Genomic DNA, 21,700 nt, shown 5'->3' with positions numbered 1-21,700 from the left:
CCCACAATTCAGCTTTCAGATCCATCCGGAACAATTGCCTGCAGCCACTGGGAACTCTTCACAAAGCGGGAACGTCTATTGCAAATTAAAAACAACAGCCTGCCAGTCAAAGGAAATGTTTCTAAGCACAGAAAGAGGGATACCACTGGGGGGGAGGGGGGGGGGTAAAAGGGCTTTGAGCACTTCTTCGAAGCTGCTCACACACAAAAGCACCTCTGTGCCTTTAAACAGGAACTCCTGTAAGTGTCCCCGGGTTTCATAACCTGGATGCTGCCCGCAGTGATGTGGTTTGGAAATTAACCTTGCTTTTCTTCCCACTGCTGTTTTACATATTAATTAAAGTGTTTTCCTCAGATCAGGAATGCCTGCAGGCTGGCTGGGTTCTGCAAAGGCAGTTCATTCCCTGCTGCTCCGCCCCAGCCACGGCTGTGCAGAATTCAATGATTAAAACTTTCCCAAGTCTGCCGTAGACCCCCGTCTCCCTTCACTGGCTTCGTCGTAGAGAGCACACACTTTAATGTGTCCTTTAAAAGTCATTGTTCCTTTTCCCCAAAGACAGATTGTGCAGAGCTAATTTAGGGGAGTGTGTTGTAGAAGACATTGCTGAGAAGGTGGCCAACTATTTTCTCCAACTCTAGTTACCTCACTCATGAGTCCACTTCTTTCTTTTTCTTTTTCCATCAGTGCTTGGAAAACATGTGTAAACAACTCACATTTTATGAATAAGTTGACTTGTTTAAATTTATTTGTTTTTAGAGAAACTGGTGGCTTAAAATTTGAAGGTGTGGGAAGATCAGATCCCCCAATGTGTGCAAGTGTTCAACAGAGTTCAGACCCCAATCGCCTGCTCCATTGTCAGACTTTTTATGGCCCCATTTTCAACTTTGAATATCATTTTTTTAATGTGCTTAAGATACACAATAAGGCCAGGATTAATTTTCTACCTAGGTACGAGTTAATATTTCTGCCACTCCAGATAATAAAATTAAGTCATAGTTACTTCCTTAGGTTTTGGTTACTTTAGCCCAATACATTCTTTTCAATTTTGAATTATAATTTGGACTGTATCCATGAACTTCTTGGATTATGTTAAATAAACACTTTTTTTGTGATTTTAGATAACCATTCTTTTTCTATAAAATCAAGTGTTAAGTAATCTAAACTGGTAGGCAGTTAGACAGACAAGATCAGAGCAAGGGTGATAGGCCAGATGCAGAAAGTCACCAGGGTGGAAAACCTCAGGTGCCTAGCAACAGGAAAAACTGGGAAAATAAGGATCTCACCCCCAGGTAACCTTTCCTCCCCTAGCACAACGTCCTTCAGTTTAGACCCCATGACCTTTCATATCATTGGTCATGCAGTTTGGACCCTCCCCTGACCTTTCCTCCCCAAGCATATTGCTAGTCATGAGGGTTAGACCCCCTCAGAGGAGGAATGAACAAGGGAGCCGGATAACAGGCCTTAAGCATTAAACCCCCAGGACAATGAGGTTCTGACCCTCATCAAATACATCTAGGCCTCGGTTGTATTCGAACTCTAGGCACAGAAAAGCAGCAAAAGCCTCCCTCTCATGACCTCAGGACCAGCTGCATTGACTAATGACCCCGCCCTAGTGCCAACCAATCAGTGGAAACCAGGACACACCAGGAATGCTGATGAATATTCTATTGAGAATAGAAGACCTCCCCGCCCCCCTGAAATCACCACCCTTAAAAGCCCTTAGGAAGGAGGACCCAGTGCCTCTCCCCTCTCCCACCTTCACTCCCTATACTCCCACCCCAGGCACTTTATCTCCTGAGCACATTTCTTCCACCACTCACTTCTTCCACCTCTGTGAGTTTCTAAATAAACTTTCTCTTATAGTTTGAGTCTTGGCTCTGAATTCTTTCTTAGCCAAACTCAAGTACCAAGGTTGCTGAACCAAAGTGTGGTCTGACTATCCCAGGTAACACTTGGTGCCATTCTAGCCACCAACAAAACTATAAAATGCAAAACTATAAATTATAGGGGCTATAAAATGTAGGGACAATTGGGAATCTGTAATGAAAGTAATTAAATTGATATACCTAAAAGCAGAATATTCCAAAATTGATATAAAGGATATTTTGTAGATCCCAGTACAGAGAAGTATATCTTGTTGATTTATTAAAAGAAAATAAAGCTACTCTCAATATTTTCCTGCTTGGTATTTATTTGTAAAATTCAAGAGAGAGTAATGAAGGTCAGGGTTCATTGAAATGAGAGTTTAGGGGTAACCTCCATACTATCTATCAATGGTAGCATCAGAAATTCTATTACTGTTGACTTATTCCTTGAAAACATGTCTACAGTAAACCCTCCTGCATGTTGTACATGTGCCAGGAGAATGGCAGAAATTCTGAACTAAGCCACTTAATTAATAGGAAATTTAGTGGCTCCTGGGCTGTAAGTCAAGAGACAGGGCTGCTTCCTATCTGGAGGAGCCAGGAGTCCACCGTGTCCTCAGTCTCAGTTTCTTGCCAGCATTAGTTTTGTCACAACACTGAAACCTCTTGGTGTCCTGGGCTGATCCGCTGAGAGCTTGCTTATGTCCACTGAGTGATCACTTCCAGAAGAACTTTCATTTGGCTGGGAAAGCCCTCCATGCTGCCCCTGGGCATGCAGCAGTCCTGAGCCATTCAACAGCACAGTGGTGGCTCAGTTGCCCCTCCCAGAGGGAGCTTTGGGTGGGACCAGCCTCCCTCACTGCTTAAGGTCTGCCTGGATTTAGCTTTCTCTTAAGAAACGTTTATTGAATGAAGCAGACTGAGATTTGTAGCAAAGGAACAGCCTGTGCAAAATTGCAAATCCCCATCACAAGAATAATCCAAAGAGAGAGAAACCATTGATTACCTGTCAGGAATGTCATCAGGTTTTCTGCCCCGAGAAGGACATAAGCTGCAACCCCTTCTGAGGCTTTTTTCAATTCCAACATCTGTCAGATGTTATACTTGTTGAAAAAGGAACGACTTGAACCCAAATCCTTGCCTCAGGGACAGTTTAGTGGATTCAAGTGGTTACTTTGGAAGGCAACTCCACAGAGCCCAGTGGGGAGGTGGGGAGGTCGACAAGGAAGGGAAGTGTGGTGAAGGATGTGCTTGGGAGTGAGTTAACACGGGGGCAGTTGGGACTCCAAGTGGCGGAGGACCACATAAACAGGGAAGACACAGCTCAGGGTTTCCCTCAGGCAGGACCATGGGTGAGGTGGCAGGGACCATGGGGCACAGGGAGCTGCCCTTTGTGGTGAGCAGAGTGGGGGTGTGGTGGGCCCCAAGTCCTGCTAAGGTGACTCTAAGAGACGCAGCAGAGTGGTTACCTGGGAAAGCACAGCAGGCAATGGGAACAGGAGTTTCAAGGAGAAACTTTCAGGAAGAAGCTGGGAACCAAACCAAACCAGAAAGCTTTTCAGGACACGGTTAGAGTTTTCCTCCCAGTGAAGTTGGGACACATCTGACCTATTTTCTTAACAGGATCACAGTGGTTCTTAATAAAGAATAAATCAAAGGGGGGCAGGGGAAAAAGCAGGGTGACAAGTTAAGAAGGAAGCCAAAATCCAGGCCAGAGGAAGCAGCCAGGCCAAGTGACAGCAGTGGGAGCTGAGGAGCCTTCAGCAATGGACAGAGGACCCATTTGAAGGGATAGCCCCCAGGACTTGCAGCTGTGCTGGAGACCAGGAAGATTGCCACCTGCCACCACATTTGGCCTAAGCAGCTGAAAGAATGGAGCTGCCATAGTGTGGTGGGGAGGCGACAGGAACAGTAAGGTCGGGGATTAGGAACTCAGTTTGGGACATAACCAACTTCCAATGCTCACTAGCCATCAAGTGGATAATTTGAGGAGGCCGCAGGGATACACAGATCTGGGAATGTGGAGAGCCATGGGCATATAGATGGTTTCTGCATATTTACAGACATGAGATTGGATGGTGTGACCGTGGTGGTACGTGTAGAAAGACAGAACATATGTCTGAGGCCCAAGGCTGGTGGGATAACTTCAAAGAGACTAAATGAGAGCAGGCAGAGTTGAAGGAGGAATGCAAGCAAATGTGCTGTCCTGGAAACCAGAGACGCATTCAAAGGAGAAGAAAGTGGCCAATGGTCAAATCTACATGATTGAGGAGAGAGAGAGGGAGAGAGAGAGAGAGAGAGAGAGAGAAGGGAAGGGGATGGGAGGGGAGGGGAGGGGAGGGGAGGGGAGGGGAGGGGAGGGAAGGGAAGGGAAGGGAAGGGAAGGGAAGGGAAGAGAAGAGAAGAGAAGAGAAGAGAAGAGAAGAGAAGAGAAGAGAAGAGAAGAGAAGAGAAGAGAAGAGAAGAGAAGGTTTGCAGATGGTATTCTTTTTCTGTTTAGTTGCCTTGACCTGGGGGTGGGGGGTGGGGAGGCAAGGGGAAATGGGGGTGGGGGGAGCTGAACTCTGCTGCTTCTGACTCAAACTGTTATTTTATTCCTTATAATGTCCCCACATGTTTAAAGAAGTGAATGTGCATATTGTGGGATTTAACATAATTTTCAATGAATGAGGGAATTCAGGTAAAGAATTTCTCAAAATGCTAATATCAAATGGTCAGATCTTCTAAAGGAACATCTAGGGTACATTTTATGAATAGGTTTATTAAATCCAAGAGGCCCCCCAAAGGATACACACTCATGATATATTTGCCTGTTACACATAATCATATCTTTCAAGAACAGCCCTGCCAAAATATACAGAAGAGTGTTGCCGAGTTACCCAAAGTGGCCACAAAAGCTATTTATCAAAATGCAAAGTTAGTTTCCTACAGAACTGCCTTTTCATACTAACCCACAATCCCACAAACAAATGATTTTGAAGACCCAAAAATTCACATTTTTTGAGAGATCCAACGCTATTGGTACAAAAACTTCAATCACCGAGAGGCCGACGCCACACAAGGTTTAAGCTCCCTGAAGCTGTTTGGTCTTTCTTAACCACATGGCACACCTCCCCAGTTCACTCTTTTGGATGATTTGCACATTTCTAAAAGGATTATCCCTGAGTTATAAAACCATAGTTACCATCATACTTCTATAATCATCACTTATTATTTTGAGTCAATTTTCTAAATATTCATATCCATGAGTTTCAAGATTCATGGTAGATGGGACAGTCACTCATTCCTTCCCTCAAGAGACATACACTTTAGTAGAGAGCTAAAACAGGTACCCTAATTCAGGGGCAAATATGGGACAAAAAAGTGATGTGGATCAGTCATGTGTTTGAGGGGATCATGGAAGAGGTAACAATGGAGAAAGACCTTCAACAATGGGCAAGTTTTTGCCAAGCAGTTAGGAAACAGGAGAAGCATGAAGACAGAAAGGTGTAAATATGCAGAGAGGACTCCTTATTCCTGCCTGCCATGGGGCTGCTGCAGCACAGGAGATGTGCAGATGGGCTACAGGCGATAAGGCTGGAGTCCAAGCTGGAGCTTTAAGGGCCTGCAACACTAATATGTAGACTTTGGACTTGGTAACAAGGGGAAACTGTTAAGGTTTTTTGCATAGAGCGGTGACATAATCCAAGCTGAGCATCAGAACCATTAGTCTGTCTCTGTGCAGAGGTGGACTAAAGTGAGATAAACTGGAACAAGAAGTCCAGGCGTAATAAGCAATGTTATCAGTGGGAATGGATGGATTCCAGTGACATGTCAAAGACTGAAACTGATTGGCTGTAGGCAGAGTGAAGGAGGCTGTCAGAAATAAGCTGCCCACTCTAAGTTTTAACCTCCCTGATTCAGAGAAAATGGTCAGGAGGTGGAATTGGTTTTCGGGGAAGACAACGATCCAGTTTTGGGCATGTTGAATTTTTAAGATGCCATAAGGGAAACTCAAATTAAGGCATCTCACAGGCAATTGTACATGCAAGTGTGTGGCTTCTGGAATTTGAGAGGCAGTTGCAGAGAGAAACCAAAGAGGGAGGTCATAAATAGAGAAAGAAAATGAAGAGCTGAAAAGGTCACTGATGGAAACTTGGAGTTGATGAGGTTATAGAGCAGAAGAAGCAAGAGGGGGTGAAGGAAGATGATCATTCAGCAATCAGAGACCAAGAAGCGAGGGCATGGTGACTGTGTGTACAGGTTTGGAATCAGACAGATTGGAGTCCAAGCCCTGATCCTGCTCTTCTGTGGTCATAAAACCTTGGGAAATTGGTCTCAACTCTCTGTCAGCAATCCATCATGTTTTAAGTGAGAGTTGTTGTGAGGGTGAAATGAGAAGAGGGGTGTTTGGTGGGAGGTCTGGCTCACAACAAGCACTCAAGAAAAGGTGTCATGACTTCATTAAGCAGGGATGATGAGTCACAGGGAGCTGCTCAACAGCAATGTGTTATTGTTTTGGTAAGTAGAAAGTTGTCAACACAACCATTTCACTGGCTGGCATAGTGGGAGCCAGACTACAAAGGGCTAGGGAGGGAGTGACTACGGAAATAGACAGGCATTTCTGTCTTCTTTTCTTGACCTGGAGAAAGTCTTTTTTCCTTCCTTCCAATTGTAGCTGACAATTTATCTCTTGAAGGTTTTCCTTGACTCTTCAAACCAGAATTAGTGGCTCCAGCCTTTGGTGTCTTGATAGGTCTTTGTTCTTTATATTAGGTCCCAGTGACACAATCTATTCATTCATTTTCTTACATGCATGTTTTCCAGGAACTCGCCCACACTGATTAGACTGAGAGTGATTCAAACTGGAATGATGACTGACTATGGATGACGCAGCAGGAGGACGAGTGTGCGAAGTGGGCGGGGGGGGGGGGGGGGGGGTGGTTAAGAAGAGGAAGAAGAAGGGAGCTCTGATTGGTGAATGCAATTACGTGGAAATAAGGATCATTTCTACAAAGCCAGGGCCACTGTTGGGTGGTGAAGACTGAGGAGGTGGACTGAGAAAGCCCATGCAGTGTCCTTGTCATATAACAGGTTCAAATGATGTTCTGAGGTGTTAAAAAGACAAAGATGTAGAAATAACAAAACATCAATGAAACCCAAATTGAAATTAGAAATTTAACGTGGGGTATCATGTGCAACCCTATGCCAGAATGCCTCTTACTATAGGATCACTTAGGGGCCAGGAATTTGACACCTGTCAGGCCTTTCATGACTGATCTCCTCACTTCTTCAGGATGAACATGGATGGAAATGCATGTGAAGCTATTGAGGGAGGATGGACTGGGAGAATAGAGAGAAGGGAGGGACTAGTGGTAACCATTGACTGGTGCAAAAGTTCAAGAGGAGTACCTATTGTCATATGACTTTACAAACTAAACCCAGAACTTCAATGGCAGACACCAATAAACCTTCACCTTTGCTCTGAAGGTTTTGCTTTGAGTTTGTGAGTCAGTTGGGTGACTTCTCATCTAGACTGGGTTCTCTTATGTGTTTGGGACAACTGGACTGACTGGTGTCTGCTCCATGTGGTCTCTCATCAGCCAGCAGACTAGCCTGGACATGTACCATGGTAAAGGCAGGGCTCCAGGAAAACAAGAAAAAGCTGCAAGACTTCCTGAGGACCAGGTTCTGTCACTTCCTCCACATCCTACTGGCTAAAGCAAGTCATAGCCCAACTAGACTTTATTTCTTGATGAAAGAAACGTCAAAGTCACATCTCAGGGGGTTGGGCATAAGGCAAGACAAGAGAGAGGAGTATGTAGGACCATTTTGCAATCAATTTACCACAGGAAGCTTGAAGAAGAGAAGGGGAACAAAGAAGATTGGTAGATGGCCAGGCAAGGGACTTCGGAGTTTGAGGTCTTGGCAATGGATCACTTTCAACTCCTGGTAAGGCCTAATGAGTAAATCTTGGAGTTGCTTGTTGATACTATAATCTGTCATGCAGAATGTCATTTAATGAATTGGGTAAGAAATCGTCATCATTTCTTATGATCTATTCTAATGCTTGTGACCTATTATAAAATTAATGAACTTCATGAAGGGCTTGTGCCTGGAACAAAGTAAGTGAAAAGTATAGATATTTGCTGAATGGGTATAATTTAATGACCCATGAGATAATTCACTTATAAGAAAAGTGAGACCCAGCAAGGTAAGATAATTTGCTCAGTGTGACACAGGAGAAGAATATTCTCCTAGTCTTTCCCATCTTCTTTTCACTCTTTGTTAATAAGTTTTATATGCCTGATAGAAAAAAAGAAAATGATTGAAGTAACAGTAACATTAAGTCATGTAATTTTTATTTACCCCATCTCCCCAAAGAAGTACTGAGGCTAATGTGATACATTATGTGGTATGAAATAGAGTATCTTATTATATAAGAAACCAGATTCCATGCTAATTACTTAACAACATGGCTTAGAAAATCAAATCCAAGAACATTGTTCAATCATTTTATTATACCGTATTTATTTCAGCATCAGGATTTTCCATGACAACTCATTCCATATTTATTCAAGGAAGGTTTTCATAAAAAAGGATCCTTGTTTTTATAGTCTTAATCTGTTTGTCAGTGTTTCCCTTTGTCAAGAAGAAAGTGGAGATCCTATCCCCAAACTGCATTATAGCCCTTTGCTAAAAACAGCCTCAAACCACAGAGGAATGATGCTGCAGAAGATAGTAAAAAAAAAAGAAGAAGTAGTTCAAAGACAAGGTTCCACAATGAGCATGTGCCATGGAAAGAGATTTGACTAGAAGCATCTGTAACAGCAGCAGAAGTGATCAGCAAGTAAAAGCTGAGGGTGCTGAACCTGGATTTGTAGGCATGACATTATAAAGGAAAACATGGGATCCTGTTTATCCCATAACAAAGCTTATTATTATGAATTATTATATAAATTAATATATTGGTTGTATTTAAAACTTCATGTCTGTGTGAATATTCAAATATGTATGTATGTATGTATTCTAATTCAAGTGAATGGATAAATTAATTATCTAATAATAATTGAATCATTCTTTTCTCCTTTCCCATTTTCAATTCCTCCCATAACTCTAAAAAATATAAAGGTAAATTAGTGTATTGATTACAGACCTGTACTAGTACGGATGGGCATAACAAATGATTAGCCACTTGTCAACCATGGAAAGGAGTGTGGATTCTCCTTCAGGTGTGCTGGAAGCCACTGGGGAATGATTTGATCTGACTTATATGGCGTATATCTCACTGAGTTGTATGGAGAATGAAATGGAGGGGGTGGGGTGAGGATAATACAACAGGGAAGATCACTTTGGAGGCAGCAATGTGGCTAAATCAAGAAACGATGATGACATGAACTATGAGGGGAGATGGTGAGAAGGTTAGATTAAGGGCAGGACATCCTTTTAAGGTGAAGAAATTAGGATTTGCTGAAGTGTTAAATGTAGGGTATGAGATAGAGGGTAGATAACAAGATGGTTCTCAGCTTCTCAGGCCTGTGTGTTTGATGGATGATGGTGCTATTTACTGAAGTAGGGAAGACTGGTGGGTGGGACGGGCTGTGTTAAATAAGAGGTCTTTTTTGATCATGTTGATTTCAAGGCATCTGTTAGACATGCAGGTGAGATGTTCAGTAGACTTGAGTCATTGGCATATAGATGGTATTTGGAGCCATATGTTTTTGTAAGATCGCCATCCAAACTTTGTGTTTTGGAAGGAGGTGGTAATGAGGATATTTGGCAAGAAAAGCAGAATGGGGGATTCAGGAGGAGGAAGAGCAGGTCTAGGCAAGAATATGATTTTGTTTTTTGTTTTTATTTGATATGTTGAGCCTGAGGTGTCTGTGATACACCCTTATGAGTTGTTCGGCTTAGAGTTAAGTGAAGTTGAGACTCATGAAAATTAGAGTTGAGGACTGGAGAGAGTCACGATATAGTGTTGGGAACTGAAGAATTAGGGTGCATGAGAGTATCCAGAAAGGATGTCGAGTAAGGTGAGCAATGGGACAGTTAAGAACACTGATTCATAGCACAGGAAGAGGGAAATGTGCTAATGAGAGAAGCTGTGTCACACAAACTCTAGTCAAGAGAGGATCTGCTTCTCATGTCCGGGTTAGCATCACTGTCCCTTCTTACCACCCATGGAAATTCTGTCCACCAAGCAGTACAATTGTAAGAAAAGGGGGTTTGATTCTGTAAACACTCCTAAGGGGCATTTGGGTAAATATGCAGAAAAAGAGAAGGAAAGTCATACCCTGACCACAATGGAGTAAAACCCTGGGGATAAGTAGGTGTAGGAAAGAAACTCTTACCACGACTTTGCTTAACTTCTCATCATTTCTCCCCAAACTCCAGAAGACTACTCTCACGTGGACCTCTGTGACGTGGTGACATAAGGAGATGCTTAGGGAGAAGGCAGCTGCTGATTGTGGAGTTTTCTTCCCCTGCTTCAGAGTGGTTTTGCAGACATCCTTTTCACTGCACAGTGCCATTGGTGGCACCATTGGATGAGTTATGCCAGGAAGACTGAGTCCATCTTGCCTTAGCGACTCCTCAGCAGGGCCCAGGCCCTCGGTATGTCTGCCTTAGGGGAGACACACTCAGATAACCAGTTACAGTTACCCCTGTGCCATGTCATGAGTGAACCTCCCGGTTCCACTCTGGTTCATTAGCCCATTATTGTGCCCATTTAGAAAGGCAGATTTTGAAGATGAGTGAAATAAAAGGTGGAGAACACGAATTTTTAAGAGTTAGCTCCTCTTCCCAATGTGTGTATCCACTCACTCTGTGCTTAGCATTATACCCCCTTGCTGCCCAATGTGTGGTCCCCACACCTGCAGCATCAGCATCAGCATCAGCTGGGAGCCTGATAGACATGCAGAGTCTCAGGCTCCACCCCAGACCAACAGAATCAGAATCTGCATGTAATATCTGTGTGCACATTAACATTGGAGAAGCACTACTACAGAATCTACACTAATAAAAGAGAAATATGCAAATTGACCATCCCTCCACTATGCCCACCAGCCAATCAGAGTGATATGCAAATTAACCCAACAAAGATGGTGGTTAATTTGCATACACAGGCATGGAGGGAAGACTGAAGACAGCACAGAAGGAAGGCAAGCGCTGCAGAAGGGAGCGAAGCAGCGGAGAAGGGAGGGAGCGAAGTGGCAGAGAAGGGAGGGAGCAAGGCGGCGGAGACGGGAGAAGGAAGCGAAGCCCTCCTCGGCAGGCTTGGCTCCCTTCTCTGCTTTGCTCCGGCCTCAGGAAACCCTATTCTTGCAGGAATAGGCCCGAGGAAGCCCTATTCTTGCAGGAATCTTCCTGCAACGAGCCTCTAGTATTAAATAACACTCCACTTAGGTGTTTCCAAAGAAAAACCTTCAAAGAAACTACACAGACTTCTCACCTTTCAGTAAAGGGTTATTTTAGGTGTGAACCAAAGAGGCAAGGCAAAGCGATGCAGGTTGCAGAGATATATTGTTAGAGATGATGTGGCCTGCATACCTACTTGGTACAGCACTCTCTCACTCCTTTAAGAGTCCCCTTATATATGTTCACTATTTCTAGGACCCAGCAGCAGTCCAAGAGATTTCCCCTGTACTAGCTGCTGAGCAGGAAGTTGAGTGACGTTTGTCCAATGTCGTGCAGGACACAGACCCAGGCTCTGAGTTTTTATCCCAGGATCTTTGATGCTGTAGTTCTTGCAATCTCATGTGTCAGAGACTGAGAGGAGCAAACTCTAATATTGTCATTGACATCTACTAGTTTGGACATTTACCACTGTGTCTCAGTTCAGTCACTTCCACATACTTGTCACAAGTGGGTATTTTACAAATGTCTTATTACAGCGATTGTAAACAGGGTGACTTAAAAACAGCAGAAATCTATTGCTCACAGTCTGAAGGCTGGAAGTCCAAGCTCAGGATGCTAACACAATGATGGCCCACTTCTGGGTTGCAGACTGCTGATTTCTCCTTGTATCCTCTGATGGCAGAAGGGACAGGAGAGCTTTCTTGAGCCTCTTTTATAGGGGACGAATCCCCTCCATCACCTCCCATAAGTCCCACCTCCCAATACCAGCACCTCGGGGCTTCAGCACATGAATCTGGCAGAGACACAAACATTCAGTCTATAGCAACAATTAAAGATTAGAAAGTATTCTACAGAATGACAAAAACTATTTCAAAATATATTTTAAGTTTACTTACTAGTACATGTATACCTTTGTGCAGTTCAAGATTTATAAGTCTCACCTTCCTACCTGACCTTGAGTGCAAAGAAAACAATTAAAAAGTTTTATTTTCTTCCCCTTGATAATAGTTTAGAGAGCAGCACAGTGAAACTCAGGAACCACAGAAAGGAAGAGGGCACGTGAAACCCCTTTTCCACTGAACTTATTCTTAAGCAATCAAATGAAAGTGCCTATCAGGCTCTGCAGTATGCCAACCATCTGGCCTTTGCATCCTTCCTGAGTCACCAGGTAAACAGCTACTAGGCTCCCTGTACAGGCTGTCTTGATCTGCTGCTCACTGCCCTTAGGTGTGTATATTTACTCCCAGGGTTGAACATATTTCAGCCACACCTGGATGCCTCCAGGTAATTGGGAGAAAACTTTTAGTGGAAGGGAAATAACATAGCTATGAATAATTGGAATGTGGGAATGTGTGTGCAGGGGAAAGTGAGTGGGAGGGAGGGGGGGTTACTTACTCTCCTCAGAATAGAGCAACTTTGCTTCCTATTGAGAAAGTGTGCAATTGGAAGGAGATAGACATGCTAAAAGGCTCTCGTCACTGCTTCCTGCTGTATTCAATTAGGCTTCTAGAGGATGCCAGAAGGGAATTCCATTATCAGTGGCTCCAGGATTTACCAGAACTCTGGAGGACAAACCCAGGGGGCTGCCCTCTTGCAAACATGGTGTGAAACCAAGGCAGGATGTCATGATTAAACCAGATGCAGAGGTACAGTAGTCCCCCTTACCCGTGGTCTTGTTTTCTGTGGTTTCGGTTACCCACGGTCAACCATGGTTCAAAAGTACTAAATGGAAATTTCCAGAAACAAGCAATTCATAAGCTTTCGATCGTGTGCCTTTCTGAGACTATGATGAAATCTTGCACCCTTCTGCTCTGTCCTTCCCCGGAATCATGAATCATCCCTTTGTCCAGTGTATCCATTCTACCCACCCGGTCGTCATTTAGAAACCATCTCAGTTATCATACTGACTGTCACAGTATCACATATAGTATCACAGTGCTTGTGTTCAAGTAACCCCAGTTACTTAATAATTGCCTCACCATGCAAGAGTAGTGATGCTGGCAGTTTGGATATTCCAAAGAAAAATCACTAAAGTGCTTCCTTTAAGTGGAAAAGTGAGTCCAATACAATAAGATATTTTGAGAGGAAAAGAGGCCACATTCACATAACATTTATTACAGTATATTGTTATAATTGTTCTCGTTTATTATTGGTAATTGTTGTTAATCCCTTACTGTGTCTAAGTTATAAATTAAATCTCCTCATCGCTATGCATACATAGGAAAAACATGGTGTACATAGGGTTCCGCACTATCTGCGGTTTCAGGCAGCCCCTGTGGGTCTTGCTCTGTATTCCTCAGGGATCAGGGGGGCTGCTGTGTTACTTTAATTTCATATCGCCATGGCCCACGTTAGACGTACCCGCTTCCTAGGGAGTCTTCAAAAGTCAGCTAACTTTTAGCAACCACAGGGGAGGTGATAAGAAAAGGGAACACGGAGCTCTCCGGAGCACTACGCGCTGGCCTTGCAGTCCACGGGCCTGTGCGCTCTGGTGGGGGCAGTGGTGCTGTCCTTGCAGGGATGGCTGGCTCTGGCCCCCGGCCCGATGTCAGCGGCTCAGGCCAAACAGATGAAAGCAGGAAGTGATGACTGCGAGCCAAGAGTTTAATGTTTTGAAAAAAGGGGCTGGGCGGGAGGAAGGAGTGCGAGTTTGCTCTGAGAGCAGTAAACAAAATCTTGGCTGCCTGCCAGGGAGGAGAGCTTGACATCCAACAGATCCTCGAAAGCTCAGGCCACCGATGGGGCCTCCTTAGGGCTGCGAAGGGGGCAGCGGGAAGGGGCTGCCGGGCCAAGAGCAGTGGGCATCCTTGCCCTTCTCGTGCCTCAGGGGGTAGGTATGGCAAAGAGGAAAAACCCAGGATGGTTTTGGTGTCTGGGGATAAACCCAACCCAGGCTCAGCTTTCCTAAGAGCAATGGGATGGCGGTGTCACCCTGAGCTCTTGCCAGCAGGTGCTCTTGGCCGGCCGGGAGCTTGTTCCCAAGAAGGTGAAGGTTCCATGGCCACCCAGGCAATGGCCACCGGGTCCTTTATGGAGGGCATGGCTTTGTCTTAGCCAAAGGCTTCCCTCCCTCTGCTGCAAGTGGTCTGAGAGCTGTGAGAACACATCTGCAAGAAGAAAAGGAACTTGGCAAAGACAGACCCCAGGTTTTTCATCTACTGCCATTGTCAAGTTTGGTCCTCTGGCTCATTTTAAAAATAAATATATTTTTATTATTGATTGAAGAGAGGAAGGGAAAGGAGAGGGAGAGAGAGAAACATCAATGATGAGAGAGAATCATTGATTGGCTGCCGCCTACATGCCCCACACTGGGGATGGAGCCCACAACCCGGGCATGTGCCCTGACCTGGAATCAAACCCTGACCTCCTGGTTCATAGGACAACACTCAACCACTGAGCCACACCAGCCGGGCATTCCTCTTGCTCTTTAGGGGAAATCTGCTCACCCACAGCCAGCACGACAGTTATAAACCAAATTTCTAATCTCAGCAAATTCGCTGTGGGCGTGACGATTTCTGGCATCCTCAGACATCACAGGATGATGCAGTGAGGTGTCACGTAAAAACACATCCGGAGTGATGACACCTTTTTTCAAAACCCAATATCTGATTATTTTAACAGAACATGCCCTTCTCCCTCCTCAGCACGCCAGTTAATACTCATCACCATGTGAGAACAGGGACCGTGACTTTTGTGCGTTTTGCTTTCTTTTGGACAGCAGACGTCACTGATGATGACAATAACTAAGATATGAGATACCAATAATTATCGCAGTGGATAAAGAAAATAAGGGGCCTAGTAATTTTTTTTATTAAACTGACTCATAAAATTATCTTCAAAGTAGGGTGGTGGACTCGTCAGCATCAAGATCTTGTTAGCATAGGGCCCAACTCCTTCTAACTGTGGAGTCCATCCAAGGCCTCCGTGTGATTAGCCAGCGATGAAATAGCACATGTGTTCTCCTGCGGCAGAGTCCAGCCTGGTCACGGCAGGACACTTGGGCCAAAGACAACAGCCTATCAGCACATGGCCACGTGCAATGACCATGCACGCTGGCCCTGAGAGCCTTGGCTCCCACGCACTGTCCTTCAGCATGTCCATACGAAGAGGATCATTGCGCTGTCAGCTGTGGTTTCGGCGGCAGCTCTGGGTCTCTAAGGAAATCAAGCACTTTTTTGAAACAGCAGAGTTAAGACCGTTTCCCCCAGCAGAAGCCTGGTTCCGAGCACTTTACTATTGCCTGAGACTTCACTTCCAGCCCCTCTGGTGTGTGTGGACATCACACATTCCTCCTGCTAGGATACACACTGTTTATTTTAACATCCAGCCCACTAGGTCCTGCCCCTTCACTTGGAATATATTTGCCACCTGAATGAATAACCCTTCAAAGCCAAGGGAAGTTTCTATTTGTTTGTTTAATGCTGTCCTTCCTCCTAGCTCACCTGCTCTCTGTATTAAGCAGTAAAGCAAAGCTGTCAATAGTCACATTTATTTATTGATGTGTTTATTTATTTATAAATAAATATATTTGTATTGATTTCAGAGAAAGGGAGATGGAGAGAGAGAAAGAAACATCAATGATGAGAGTGAATCATTAATTGGCTGCCTCCTGCACGCCCCCTACTGGAGATCCAGCTTGCAATCCGGGCTGTGCCCTGACCAGGAATCGAACTATGACCTCCTGGTCCATAGGTTGATGCTCAACCACTGATCCATGGATGCTGGCCGGGCAAAACTTAAATGGCACAACTCTGATAGATTATGTGCATAATTAATTCTCATTTAAACATGAGCGTTAAATAGTGAACGGTAAAGAGTGGAATGGTGGAGCAGGAACTAAGTATTTGGCCTCCCCCTTGTTTTTCCAGTTGGTTTAGTATGTTCCTGCTCCAGGGCCTTAACACATGCTGGTCCCTGGCCTTTGATGCTCTCCTTCTGAATATCCACACAGAGCCCCCCTGCCCCCCATGCCCCCCACAGGGCTCTGTGTAAGTGTAACCGCAGAAAGGCCTTCTCCAACCGCCCCTACAAGAAATAGTGCTCATCCATTCACTCCGGCTCTAGCCTGCTCTACATTTATTTCCTGTCTTATTTATTTTCATCTCATATTTTATATTTATTTACTTATCTGTCTATCACTAGAAGGGAGTTCAGAGAGTGCCGGGACTAAGATTTCTTCATCACGCTATCTCCTGTGCCCAGAAAAGAACCAGACGTGGAGGAGAAATACAATAAACATTTGTTGAAGAAATAAATAATGGAGAAGAGATGTTCAAATATGTATTTCAAATATGCAGTTGTATACTGCTTCTTGCCTTCTCAGTTACCTAAAGGCAACCATCTTCACAGTTGGACAGGGATGGCTGTGCTTTTCTATACCTTCTGAGAAGGGGGATAGGCTGAGTGGATTTTCTGCATGACCTGCCCTTTCTCATGGAATTCCTGCCATGAATTCATGTTAAATGAATTTCCCTGTTGTCTCTGGGCAGCTGAGTGAGGGACCAGAGCTAAGACTGTTCTACCACAATTGAGGTTCACATGTAATCTTAGTTGATTTAAATTTGTACACTTTTCCCTGGGAAAGCTGTGTTGTTCTCACAACAGAAGATTATGTAATTTTTAATAGACATAGCCATATGTGTATTTCCTATTCAGCATTGCCTACGTCAAAGGAAGTGCATGTTAGTGAAGCCATTATTCTGGTATGCTCAATGCTTTTAGCACTCGTCCACAAACACCCTGCCTTCAGACCAAGTCCTTTCACTTCAGAGTCCTGCTATTTTTAAAACTCTTCAAAGGGAAAGAAACCTAATAAAAGGCATATATTTAAAAAGCAAAACATATGATCAAGTTAACCCAAAGGCAGCAGCTGCTTTTGAAGTCAGAGCTACATATATGAGATTTCAGAGGTTGCTGTCTACCCAATTGTCATTCTTCTCATCCTCCTTAAACTAACAGCCTGAATGAATTCTGCAGTGCAGTGTTCCCAGTTCCAAGTCTGCTGTTTCCCAGCATCTCTTGCAGCAGCTTTTATAACGTGTCTAAAGTCCAGCCTATAAGACTTGAGCAGAAGGTTCACTTATAAAGTCACTGCCTAAGTCAGTAGGGGAAACTTTTTTAGTTTTTTCCAGTCACCTTATATGTTGTCAAAGCAAATGTGATGGCTGCAGGAGCCACCTCAGACCATGAAGCCAACTTGAAGACAAAAGATGTGCACTGAGGATGGCAAAGCTAAATGACAGAGGAAGCCTCGATCCTAGGAAACTTGATACCCACATTGGAATGCCCACATTTGGTCTAAATTTACCTGAGAAAATAAAACTTTACATCTTTAAACTACTGTTGTTTTGGCTTTTCATTATATGTAGCTAAATATGATTCCCATACATGTTTGGCATTGGGGGAGCATGGAGATGCAATATTGGTCACTTACTATAATTCAGAGAATGTATTTTAATTTCCTGAGCAATGTTATGCCTTCACAGAGCCAATAAACAAGGTAAATATGGAGAAATAATGCAATATAATCATTAAAAACAACAAACTCATACAGGTATTATTCTAATAATATAGAAGAGCAATGCAAACATTCAAAATATTGAACCAATATTTGTTATACATCATGTGTTGTGTTAACTCTACCAAAACATAGTGGGGAAAAGCGGGGGCCAGAAAAACAGCTTTGAATTTAGACTCATTGTTTATTAGCTGTGGGACCTTGAGCAGGTTATTTAATCTTTCTGAGGTTCGGTGTTCTAAATAACACTTAGCCCAAGAGGGTTTGTGAATGTGGAATGGGAATGTAGATAAATGTCATACGACAATTTCTTCAGAGTTTTGGTAGCTTCTGCATCTACAATGTGATTCTTTCCATCAAGGAACTTTCTCATACATAAATAGATGATAGAGTGAAACTTGGAAAATCCAATGACAGAGGAGTGAGCAGAGTATTTTGGAATCCAGAGAAGTGAGTAGCTAGTTCTGCTTAGGTAAGCTGAAAATAGGTTGTGTTTTCATGAAAACTGTTCACCAAATATTTCTGGATTACCTCCTTCTGACACATGACAAGGTTGTCTCCCATCCTTTTTGAAGACTTGGCCTTAAGATCAGCTTTGGCCAAATGAAAACATGAGCAGCAGCAACATGTCTCACTTCTGAGTGTAAATTTTAAGAAGCAGTGAACAATTTACCATGTTTCCTACTAACTGTCCTGTGATTGTGGAGTAAATGATGGTGCCTTCATCAGCCTAGGTCTCTGGTAGCACCATAAGCCAGACCCCATTCCTCCCTCCACCCATTCACATTGGAGATATTGCGAGTGAGAAATTTGTGGGATGTAGTTCTAAAATCAATGAATTAAGAGCAAAAACAACATTGACACAGTACTAATACATATATTACAAATGTAAGAAACGGGGTAGACATGGCTGAAATGTTTTACTGACTCAGGAAAAATTTCAACTCATGATGAATGCAAACAGATGAAAAAGGAGCAAGATAAAAAGACATTTAGAAAGAAGCTAAAGATATGGATATAAAGATACATTAAAGATAAAGCCCATCAAAATGATCATTGCCCGTAAGGTAGAGGACTCAATACATTAAAAATAAAAAGTATTCAAAGGTATAAAACAAGGACGTTATCTTGACAGAAAGAAAGATCTGTATCTGCAAACACAGAGGTCACAGTATTGCCAAGAGTATTTGAAATAAAATACTCAACACTGAGACATACCCTGGTTAAGTTACTGAACTTCAAAGAATAAAGGTAGAAGTTATCAGGCATCTAAACAGAAAGGAAAAGTCAGTATGAGAGTAAGACATCAGCTTAGGTAATATTTCTATTTACCAATATTCAATGCCAGAAGGCAATGGAGAAATGTATGTAAAGTTCTTGAGAAAAGAACATAATGACCTAAGGATATTCTACCCAACCAATTTGTTGCTCATCTACAAAGGCAACAGGCAAATATTCTCACATATGAGAGAACTTAAGCAATATAGCATATAGAAAAGTTTCTTGAAAAGTTTTGAGTTTTCTGTTTGTTTGCTTTTAGTAAAGAAAAACAGACAATTCATAAATGGATCAAAAAGTAAGCATGGTTAAAAGACCAGTGGCAGGAAATGAATCACTTCAAGTTGAGGTTGAAATTTTAAAATCCTGTTGATTATATTACAGATGTAACTTTTTTAGCCTCGACAATGCAAAAATAATAATGTAACTAACACATATAAGAGAGAAAAAGAGGAAAGAGGTGGGGAGTGAAAATGATCATGCTAATGGCCTCAGATTCTAAAGAATTGAAGGGATGATGTGTAACATTTAAATGTGTATATTTAAAAATGCATCAAACTTCTAATATTTTGCATTAGCTTTTCTTGAGAGATCCTTTATGAAATAACATCTCTTGGTAAATAAACATTTATTTCAACTTCAGCAATTCTTTTCAGTTCATTGTTTTCTTTCATCCATGAGCTGAGTACCATTCATGTAATTTAGTAAGGCTTGGGCACAGACTCACAGTAAGGGTGGAATGCCGAGGAGAGGGCCATGAAGGGAAGCCTAAGGAAGTAGGCAGAAGCTAATAATGAAGTACTTTGTGTCTACCAGGCTAAGAAATTTTGTCTTTTCCTATAGGATAATAGGGATGGAGAGGGGTGGGATAAAGCCAATAGATTTTTTAACCCAACTGGAGACCTGCTCACACGTGTATTTTAAAAAGATCATTCTGTCACTTGGTTGCACCATGTTTTATAATCCCTTGAAGTGACATGAATTGGAGATAGCATGGTTTTTCAAAGCCAGATGATAGTCAGGATTAACCTAAGTTCCTGATCTTTCCTTCAAGTTTGTAGATTTTCCTTCAGATTCATAAACATTACGTGGGTACAAACTTCCGTTACAAAATAAACTATGTAGAAGACACACTATAAGAATTTTCTTTTTCCTGCTTAAATCAAATGCTAAGTAGTATGCTAATCCTCAGAGATGCCAGGACAAGGAAAAGAACCAGGATATATGGACTTTCAGGCTGGGCCCTGCACAAAGCCTCGGGACTATACCATGAGCACAGAAGAGAGTAAACCCCCTGCTTCTGGAGCTGTGAATTGTGGAGGCCCCGGGCAGTGAGAAGAGCTAGTAGATCTTGTATGGCCAACCTGCCCTCTCTCATCCTTCAAACAAAGATGGCTACAAAGTCCTATTTTTTAAGGCCTCAAGGAATGTAATCTAAAATTCATTTGACAATAATATTGATATTTAATAATCCTCATTATTATCAAATTGTTTCTTGTGGAAAATGAACACATTTTTCTCACTTTTGCCCCCTTTTTTTCTGGTTATTTCTTCTTCTGAGAAGGTCACTTGACAAAATCATTTGCTTAGCATAGTCTCTAGTGTAATCGATGCTGACAAATCGCCACAGCTTTCTCTTTTTCAACTAAATAGTCCTTGCTCTTTCAGGCACCTTCTAATTCCCATCCTTTGTATCTTGATGATCTTTTATAAAATAGCTTACAGCCTGAGCAGTGTGGCTCAATGGTTGAGTGTCAACTATGAACCAGGAATTCACGGTTCAATTCCTGGTCAAGGTATATGCCCGGGTTGCAGGCTCAATCCCCAGTATGGGGTGTGCAGGAGGCAGCCGATCAATGATTCTCTCTCATCATTGATGTTTCTACCTCTGTCTCCCTCCCTCTTCCTCTCTGAAATCAATAAAAATATATTATAAACTAGCTTCCAGTGTTGCACAGGATTCAATAATAAAAACAAACATACGTGAGAAACATAGTAGTAGAATTATGTTCACAGTCTTGAAAATAAAAATTCTGTATACATAGGTCAGCATTACTATTACATTTTTGATAATGCGCAATTATTTTATTCTACTTGTGCTTCATTAGAAATCCTCCTTTTCAAAATCACTAGAGATTGGGAGTATGAGCACCATGAATGGAGAGAACACATTTGAAGAATAATTGTATTTGGAAAGGGTTTTGATCACATGTTGGTTTTCTACTGCCCTTGGAACTTCATCCCTTCTGTGTGTGTTCCCACCACCCAACTTCTGTTCAGTATCTAGCAGACTGGTGCTTCATGGGATACTGACTGCTTCTCAGCCCAGAGTGTGAATCCCTTTTAGTGTAAATCAGCCACAGTGCAGTCTCCTTTCCCGGGGACCAATGTCAGCATGGGCATGGGACCCAGTTCTGTTCAGTGGACTTAAGGCAGAGCTGGGTGAAGTGGGCGGCTTTGGGCCTGTTTGCTTCACTCCAAAAAGACACCAAAAGAAGCAGGATTGTCTTTATTGGATATTATTATTTGAGGATATGTTGTTTGGAGCTGTTGTAACTATCTTATAAACATGAGGGGTCAGGTCTGAGAGATAAAAGCCAAGATCCTGAGGATGGCTGAGTGAGTAGAAAGATGAAAAGATCCTGGGCCCCTGATGATGTCACTTAGCTGTCTTGTGAATCTAAGCCCGAATTTCTCATTACGT

This window comes from Myotis yumanensis, unplaced genomic scaffold (genome assembly GCF_028538775.1).
Source record: "Myotis yumanensis isolate MYYU_CA2020_CCGP unplaced genomic scaffold, mMyoYum1.0.hap1 SCAF_3, whole genome shotgun sequence".
Classification (NCBI taxonomy): domain Eukaryota; kingdom Metazoa; phylum Chordata; class Mammalia; order Chiroptera; family Vespertilionidae; genus Myotis; species Myotis yumanensis.
The sequence above is the reverse complement of the archived record's forward strand: the minus strand, read 5'-3'. Positions refer to the sequence as shown.